Source organism: Hippocampus comes, unplaced genomic scaffold (assembly GCF_001891065.2).
Source record: "Hippocampus comes isolate QL1 unplaced genomic scaffold, H_comes_QL1_v1.1 scaffold200, whole genome shotgun sequence".
NCBI classification, from domain to species: domain Eukaryota; kingdom Metazoa; phylum Chordata; class Actinopteri; order Syngnathiformes; family Syngnathidae; genus Hippocampus; species Hippocampus comes.
Window position 1 is genome coordinate 141,718 of NW_017805460.1, and position 9,208 is coordinate 150,925.

General features: G+C 41.9%; 1 protein-coding gene and 1 long non-coding RNA gene across 2 annotated transcripts in view; one reads left to right on the plus strand and one right to left on the minus strand.

Annotated features, from left to right (window-relative positions):
- LOC109518663 (RNA-binding protein Musashi homolog 2-like) overlaps window positions 1–9,208 on the minus strand; it is an 89,296-nt gene that overhangs the window by 37,317 nt on the left and 42,771 nt on the right. The window lies entirely within an intron of this gene.
- On the plus strand, window positions 499–2,066 carry LOC109518665 (uncharacterized). The gene is made up of 3 exons (XR_002168807.1): window positions 499–509; window positions 1,231–1,242; window positions 1,866–2,066. It is a non-coding gene; the product is annotated as an uncharacterized LOC109518665 (long non-coding RNA).

The following is a 9,208-nucleotide window of genomic DNA, read 5'->3' on the forward strand; positions in this document are numbered from 1 at the left end:
GCAACCCTAGTGAGGATAAAGCGGTTCGGAAAATGAATGAATGTATTCACCAATTTTATCATTGAATATTATTCATCAATTAACATAATCTGATGATTTGAAGTTATTGCTCCATCAGTGTATTTCGTTTGCGCTGTTAAATTAGCCTTGATAAACACAAAAAAAGATTTCCTTGTGTGCAGGCCCCTCACTTTGATCTTCCCACCTCTAGAGCATGTTAAAAGGTTCCTAATTTATACACCACAAAAAATTATTTGAAATAAGAAAGATAATTTAAGATTTAATTTTAAATGTTTTCCTGCAAATTAAATACAGTATTCTTGATGAAATGATTATTATAATTCTTATGGACAATGTGGCTGAATGACATATTTTAATGAGGCAGTTTAAATTCAAGTTGAAAAATGTCAACACTTCAAAGTATTTCACAATATATTAAATGATGCTGTATGTTACACATACAGCACATTTGACAATAAAGTTGTATCCAATCCAATATTGGTTAAATGGTAGTGCTGTATCAGCATAAACCTTCAAAATGATGTTGGCTCATAGTGTAAAAGGGCTTGGCATGCTTTTAAATAGTAACTTTTTAACCAGTGTTAGGAATGCTCGTGGAAAGTCTAAGTCAGGGGTTGGCAACCCAAAATGTTGAAAGAGCCATCTTGGACCAAAAAAAAAAAAAAAACGAAAAACAAATGTGTCTGGAGCCGCAACAAATTAAAAGCCTCAGAAAGAAGGCAACACACGCTGTACGTATCTATATTAACTCTGTTAGCCTACTATCAAAATGACTAAGCTGGCTACAAATACACGAGTCTTCCCGATTAAACTTTTTTTTTCCCCCTGCAGTGCATCCCGTAGAGCAGGGGGGCCCAACCTTTTTTGACCAAAGCTCTATTTTTCGATCAACCAGCCTCCCGCGATCGACCCGTGACCACACACGCACGCATACGCATGCACTTACACACTCATGCCATAATGAGCAACAGCCATAACGGCGGCTAAGATGAACGAGGCACGGGACGCAATTTTGTAGTGTGTTAACTTTCGTAGCTGACGTGTACCGTTTTAAAATGCTTCTCTCGGTCCTTCTGATTGCCATTCTTTGCCAGTTCCCTCGGTGAATTGGACATGAAACGCCATTCCTTCTTACAACAGCCACCTGCCTGACATCCCGCTCTAATAGAAACGTGTGTCGCAGGCTATGACGCAAATCCTCGTTGACAGAAATGTTGAAATGTAATATTTATTCGATATATTTTTACAGCATTGGAAAATGTTAAGAATGTTTGTCCTCCTACAGAAACCATATTCAAACAAAAAATATATTTTCACTCCCCCATCTTTTTCCATTTTCAAACATTTTAAAAAGCTCCAGCGAGCGACTAGGCGTGTTGTCTTGGAGCTGAGGCTCTGGTTCAGGTGCGTTTTCCGGCTGAAGTTGTTGACTTGAATCAGGATGCATGACAGAGCAGTGTTTTTCACTGTGACACTCCTCGCAGTTCAGTTTCATGTCACAGTCCTTTATTTGATGAAGGGGAGAACAGCAGCGAAAACATCTTCTGTATTCCTTGAGTATGTTCCTCCTTTCATGTAGTGGTTTGGTCCGGAATGCTCTACATTTCGCCAGAGGATGTGATTTCTTATGAACGGGGCAGTAGCGTGTTAAATCATCCTCTTTGGTATTGTCCGGAGTGGCTGTGTAAACCTCTGATTTGTTTACTGTTAGAGGTGTTTTGTAGCTAGTGTGTTTGTATGGTGGTCTCTCACCTTTGGGGAAGGGTTGACTGCTGCACATCGCAAAACTTGGATCGTTTCTTGCTTTAGCTTCATCTTGGACAAACTTGACAAAATACGCGAAGGGAGGGAACGATACATCATATAGTTGTTTGTATTTTGAGCCTGTGTGAAGCCATCTTTCTTGGAGACTTGGAGGCAACTTTTCAACTATGGGCTTAACACCACGGGGTGTGTCGAGGTAAGCAAGACCAGGGAGATAAGCCTCATCTTAAGCAACTTGTAGCTCTAAGAGCAGATCTCCGAGCTCCCTGAGTTTTACGTTGTCTCTGTAAGGCGAGGGAAGTTGTCTAATATTTTAAAGAGGGCGTTCTCCACTACTTCTGGTGTAGCGTAACATTCTTGGAGCCGGTCCCAGGACACCTGGAGGGCTGCTTGAGGGTTAGTGGTACATACAGCTCTGATTCTCTTAACGTGTTCTGAGGACTCTGTACCGAGCCACTTGACTAGGAGATCTAACTCCTGACTGCATGTGAGACCAACGTTTTCGTCAAACTGAAATAGCCCTGTTGTGATTAACTCTCTGCGTGCAAGGAACTTAGCAAAGTCTGCCATGGGTGGATCATTATTGGGGGAAGCATGGTAACTATGCTTCACATAGTCTCTTGGTATGTCGGGTGTTTCATTCTTTACATACGTTTTCTTGTGCACCGGTGGAGAGTGGTGTTGTTCGGGTGTCCTTGAGGTGAATGATTGTGTCCTTGCCGGTTGAACTTGCGACTTCAACTGGGTCTGGTGTTGCACATACTCCATAGTTCGCTCTGTTACAGCTTGTAGTGGGACTGCACTCTTGACGCTTTCGGCTTTGCCTTGTTCGATCGCAACAGCTGCTTGGATGAGTGTTTGGATGATGCTTTCGATGACGCTTTGGATTCGGAGTAAGCCATTTCTTCTTGGGCGTTGTCCATCGCTGCGTTGTGATTCTTTCTTACACCAACTGCTGATATGGCTTTTCACTGTACTGTTATCGCTACGTGTTAGATACTCCGGGTATGTTAACGCAGGTCAACAGCAAGCCAAACTCATTTATTCATGAGCCAGGAAACTTAGCGTCTTGCTCCTTTATTGCGGTCTTCTTGACGGCGTACAGTGAACAACTGTGACATCAGCTCAATGAAATGTAGAGTGAAAAGCCATTGCTTTCGAAGGTGAAATGAAAGAAGAATATAATATAACTCAGGAGGACCAGTTGCAATGACCACGGTCAGGCTTTCTGTAACGACTTGTCTGATGAAACACGGCGTCTGCTACCCACAATGCACCGCGATAACTAAATGAATATTCTAAACAGAATTACTATTCATGAAATGGCCCGAAACTTTTACTGTGGGCAGAACAGTACCTGTGATACAAATTACAGACCTCTACCTGCTTTACAAGTGGGAACATTTCATACATCAGCAGTGTATCAAATACTTGTTCCCCTCACTGTATTTTGAGGTAACTTTTATTTTTAACGCAGCTTTTAAAGTTACATTTGCAAGTTGAACAAGCTTGAAATGTTTTACGGTCCATATACTGTACGATGCGCGCGCGCACACACACACACACACACACACACACACACACACACACACACACACACACACACACACACACACACACACACACCTGTCTCGTGGCAGTGTGGATTCAATGTTGGTGTGAATATTGAATGAAATGTCTGTCTCAATAAGTGACTTATATGTAACTGTTGACCAGCCCAGAGTGCAGTATGTCTTTCGGCCAAAGTCAGTTGGAATAGGCTCGAGCTCCTCCGCAACCCTAAACAGGTTAAGTGGTGAAAAGAACACAAGTTTGTGTCGCAGACAAACTCATAACAACCATCCATACAATGACAGAACGATATTTGTTCTTTTTGCTACTCTTGGCTCATTTATTGAAGTAAGATAAGATAAGATAAGAAAACCTTTATTAGTCTCGCAATGGAGAAATTCCCAATTCACAGCAGCAAAGTTATGAAAGGAAGAAGTAGAACAACAAAATATAGGAGCTGCTGGAAAGGCAGCCACTCTCGCGGCGCCATTTTGAAGTCAAAATAACAAAAATAACACAACACAACACATAGGACACAAGACAGTCGTGCCATCTTCACCACTTTTCTGCATACACTTTGTTGTCTGAAGCAGTTATAGATGAAAGAGGAGAGGATCAAAGTGTCCTTTCACCAGTGGATCAGAGACGTCATGCTGAAAATGTGCACACGTCTGCTATAAGCTAAGTTTTGAAAGCAAACACGAAGCTGTAGCGTCCATTGACGAAAGTAAAACATGTATCCACAAAGTTTGCACCATTAAATCAGTGTATGTACATACAAGTCTTCGTAATTCATAGTTGAATCATGAATTTCGCCACCAGAGATCAGACAGTTATGTCACAGCATTTATTTTGATGCATTTTGGCTCTTGGATTTTTCGACCAAGTCACAAGATTTTTTTTTTTTTCCCACCAAGTATCGTAGCCCTGTTGGGAAGCTTCCTATGCATGATGGGGGTTGGAATTGACTCAAGACTTTGCTGGTGTATGAACACACCCCTTTCTGTTCAGCGCAATTGTTGCTCAGTAGCCAACACACATCTCATGGGCCTAATTGGGGCAAACTACTGTGTGAAAGCCCACTTTGGACACAGAAATCGCTCACTTTGTTGAGCTATGTCAGAAAGGTGTAGGGGAGTAAATCCCAGCATCACTATTACAATTTACCAAGTACCGTATATAGTGAGCAGGCAGCATAAGATAGTTTAGAAGATAAGATAAGAAAACCTTTATTAGTCTCGCAATGGAGAAATTCCCAATTCACAGCAGCAAAGTTATGAATGGAAGAAGTAGAACAACAAAATATAGGAGCTGCTGGAAAGGCAGCCACTCACGCGGCGCCATCTTGAAGGTCAAAATAACAAAAATAACACAACACAACACATAGGACACAGACAGTCGTGCAATCTTCACCACTTTCCTGCATACACTTTGTTGTCTGAAGCAGTTATAGATGAAAGAGGAGACTGAAATCACAATTCTCAGGTTGCAGGATAATCATTGTGCTGCGACACCATAGCATTCCAAATGAAGTCATAAAATGTTCTCATCTGCTATCTTTACATCTCGTGTGTCCTTCTCATGAGAAGTGTGATGCTTGCAATCAACTAGCTAATGGATTGAATAACACAGAAACAGCAGTGCTGCAGTTTAACAACTTTTCATGAATCAGACTAAGACTTTATTGTAACAGACATTTTTGTGACATTTTTATGTCACAAGTAATTAAACAAAATATATTAAATAAAGCATGAAAAAAAGAATTTCTATCTCGATTGGAAGAACAGTAAACTATATCGGCCGCGGTTATTTGCCGAGCGTTATTGTTTGCATTTCAATGCCGTGCTGTAGAGTGCTGGAGAGTGCGCATAATGGGATAACCTACTCGGTCCATGTATTCCCCTGAGCACTGACAGCATACGTCATCGTGGGTTGGTGTCCTACACTGTCATCGCTAAGGTAGTTCTGTAGCGTTGTCGGCCACTCGGCACATTACATCAGCAGCATTGTTAGTTGCAAACCAAAACAGAGGATTCTATCCATGCACTCATACAGTTTAAATGTTTTCATACAGGATTACATCCATGTACGCGTATAGTACTTCAAATTGAATGTTTTCATAAACAACAGCCAGAGTTAGTCGTTGATTATCACACCAACTTTTTTTGCAAATACGGTTGAAAAAGCCGAGGTCGAATAAGTGCTTGTAACAAAGAATGCTCGTTGACACCGAGATGAAGTTGATTCGCTTTGCGCGAATGAATCTGTATCGTTGCAATTTCTTGGTCCATTTAGGTGCCCTATTCTTTTCTTTTGGCCACTCAAACAACTGTATGCCTGAATGTGGACAGTGCGTCGCCACACAGCGCCGAGGCTTTTCGCTGAATAATTCGGTAACAATGGCAAAGAGCAGTTAACGGGACAATCAACAATGCTTTACAATGGCTGACTGGTGACTTGGCATTCTGAAAATGATGTCATTCGCCGGAGATTGCTGAACAAAAGTAAAAAAAAACTATGAACATGGGTGGGTTGCATTAAAAAAAAAACTTACGAAAGTATGCTTGAAATAGTTTTAGCCCGAAGTATTACTAAAAAGATGGTTGGCCAAGTCGACTTCACACTTGACCTTTAATGAAGGCTAATGAAAACAGTGGTTTTGAGACACTGAGACGATGAGAGAAAGAAAACAAAGGTCTGGCGCTCACACAGCAACAAAGACCGACCGGCATGTTGGCAGGTGGTAAATTATTTTTCTTGATTTCAATTCAATTTTCAATTTGATGAATGTATTCTTCATATTGATGACATGATGACTTTGTAATCAATATACCTTGAGGTATCTGGAGGCATAAATGGATTCCATGACTTGGCAGCCAGCAGCCAGGAGAGCTCAGTCAATTCAGGTTCAAAGTTTGCTATTGAAGAACTCCAAATATAAACACAAAAAGAAAAATAGCCAGGGTTTGTGGCAAATCATTATGAACCACAAAAAAAAAAAAAAAAACCCATTAAAAAATGATTGTTGCAAATATTGGGACATCGTAACCCTACAATATAGGCCGGTGGAAAGGGAATGGAATCAGGCTTCCTGGGATCGCCAAGTAATCATATTGCATCTGTATAACCTCTGGATCTTTGGTGTGCAGGTATGTGTTTTGAGATGATGGATGCAATGTCACAAGTTGACAAGTTAACTACAAGTTGACAAAAGGCACATGATGGATGCTAAGGTCAAGTCATGTTTGGGTCATTGCTTTTGGTCAAGTGTTTTCTCTGTGCTTCCTTATGACAATTTCCTCACATAAATCATTTATGTTAAAATCAGTGATGAGTGAAATACAATATTTAATCCGTTCATGTAAGTGTGAATGATTATCCGTCTCTTTGTATCAACCATGAGGTTGATCAATCCACGGTGGTCCACTTTTGGCCTGAATACGATAAACAATGTTGACATTACACGTGTGAACTAGAGTTAATGCTTCCTGCAATAAAATACAAGCATACAGTTTATAGATGCAGCTTCACATAAAAGAACGTGCTCTCAACAGTAGGAGAGTTTGAGCCTCTTTGGGAAAGAGGAATGTGTTTGTTTGGGTTTTTTTTAGTTGGCTTCAATTACACTAATCAATAGCAAATTTTAATCAGAGATGGCTTCATGTGTCCCTTAACATATTTTTGACACTAGTTTAGAATGTGTTTATTTTTGTCTGGCACATTTAGTTTTTGAGATGTTTTGATTTTTGTTTTTAAGTTTGACCTATAAACAACGATTTTACCATGCACTGTAATTTATAACGTTGACGTTTCAGAAAATAATCCACCTCTTGCCTAACCTTAATTCATGAATTTTACTCAATATATTGCCATATTCCATATTATATTATTGAATTATAATTATTGTTAAAACCTGATGTGCTACACAAAAAAAGGCAGATTCAGAATCAGCGCAAAAAAACAACAACAAAAAAAAATCTAAATAAAAAAACAAATTGTAACACTTTGTTAACCAGTGTAATCAAAGAGCAATTTAAAAAGACTGACAGTCTCCTCTAGACAATAACAATGTCAGCTCCTCTCAAGCTCGACTACCCTCGAGCTAACACACAGATTTTACTTGCTGGCCGCTTAAGTCAAACACTTACACTGCTTGTTGCCCAAGGAGAATGCACAAGTGGCAAAACCTGAGCCCTCTGCTCTATCACATGACTACTGCTGCACATACAGGCCACGCTCACACTCACACGTAGCGACAAATTGGAGTGTTCAATCAGCCTGCCATTCACGCAGTCACAGGGAGAACATGGGAACTCCACACATGAGGGCCAGAGCCGGGATCGAAGCCACAACCTCTGCACTGTGAGGTCGACACGCTAACCACTCGCCACCGGGCCACCCTTTTTTACACTGTATGACTTATTTGATGCGGTTAATTTATGAATTTTTACTGACGAGCCTTCACGCAGCCATTAGATCTACCAACAAGTCTGTTTTCGTGTTTTTCCGGCAAGCTTTAATCGAGCAATGTTTTCAGCATTAATGGTGCCTTCACAGAAGTTACCCATGCCATTGCCATTAACACAGCCTCATACCATCACAGATGTTGGCTTTTGACGTTGCGTCCACAACATTCTGGACGTTTTTTTTTTCCTCTTTAGCCCGCAGAACACAATTTACCCAAACAATTTGAAATATGGACTCGTCAGACCACAGAAAACTTTTCCGCATCAGCCCATCTGAGAAGAGCTTGGGCCAAGAGAAGCTGGCAGCGTTTCTGCATGTTGTTGATAAATGGCTTTTGCTTTGCATCGTTGAGTTTTAAGTTGCGCTTACGAACGTAACGCCGAACTACAGTTACTGACATTGTTTTTCCAAAGTGCTCTTGAGCCCATGTGATGCTATCCTTTTCATATTGGTGTCGGTTTTTGATCCAGTGCCACTTGTTGCCCATCCTTTGGCTCGAGGACGCTTTCGTAATCAAAAGCCCCGTTCACACGGCAACGTTTGGTCCGACGCAGCTCCGAAATAAATCCAGTCGAGCGTTCACACGTGCACATTTGCTCCGGCGTAGCTCCACTAAAGAGCTTATACCGGACCAAATTTGATCCACCTCAGGGAGGTGGTTTAAAAATTTGCTCCAGAGCAAATGCTCGTTTGCGACGCTACGCCGAAACAAATGTGCACGTGTGAACGCAGCTGGATTAAATTTGCTCCAGAGCAAATGCTCGCTTGCGCTCGCTACCAGACGCACGAAATCCGACCCCGGTCGACAGTGACGAGGGGGGCCAGCGACACAGACGAAGCCCGGCCGTGGACCCCCGTCCCCGGTAAAAGTGTCGGCGATTTAAGCGGTGAAGACAGCGCTCACGATCAAGATGAGAATCGAGAAAGTAGTGACGTCAGCCGAGCCCGATTTGCAGGCCCGAGCCTGAAGCAAACCCGACATTTCATACAGTAAAACTCCTCTAGAACGAAACCTGCATGGGCGAAAATACCCCCTTATGTGAAAAAATCTTCATGCATTAACACAATTCCCATTCTCCTGCCCCCCATACGACGAAAAACCCCCTGTTGCGTTATACGAAATCATTTTGTCTGCTCCAGCCTCGCGAAGACATTCACTACAACGAAGTCTTATCCAACAGCGACCTCTACTGCTTCGTTCGAAAAAAGGCAACAGCAACCACCACACTGGTTTACATAGTGAACGATGTTTATTTCGGTCACAGCTGCGAGTTTCCTGGACCCAACATACTCATAGCTGCTCTGCCATTGGCTTGCCGAGCATCATCTTGGCCTCCGATTGGCCAAGAGGGACCTCACTGTCTATGTGTGGAGATACTGAAGCTAGGTCCGTAGAAGATAGAGG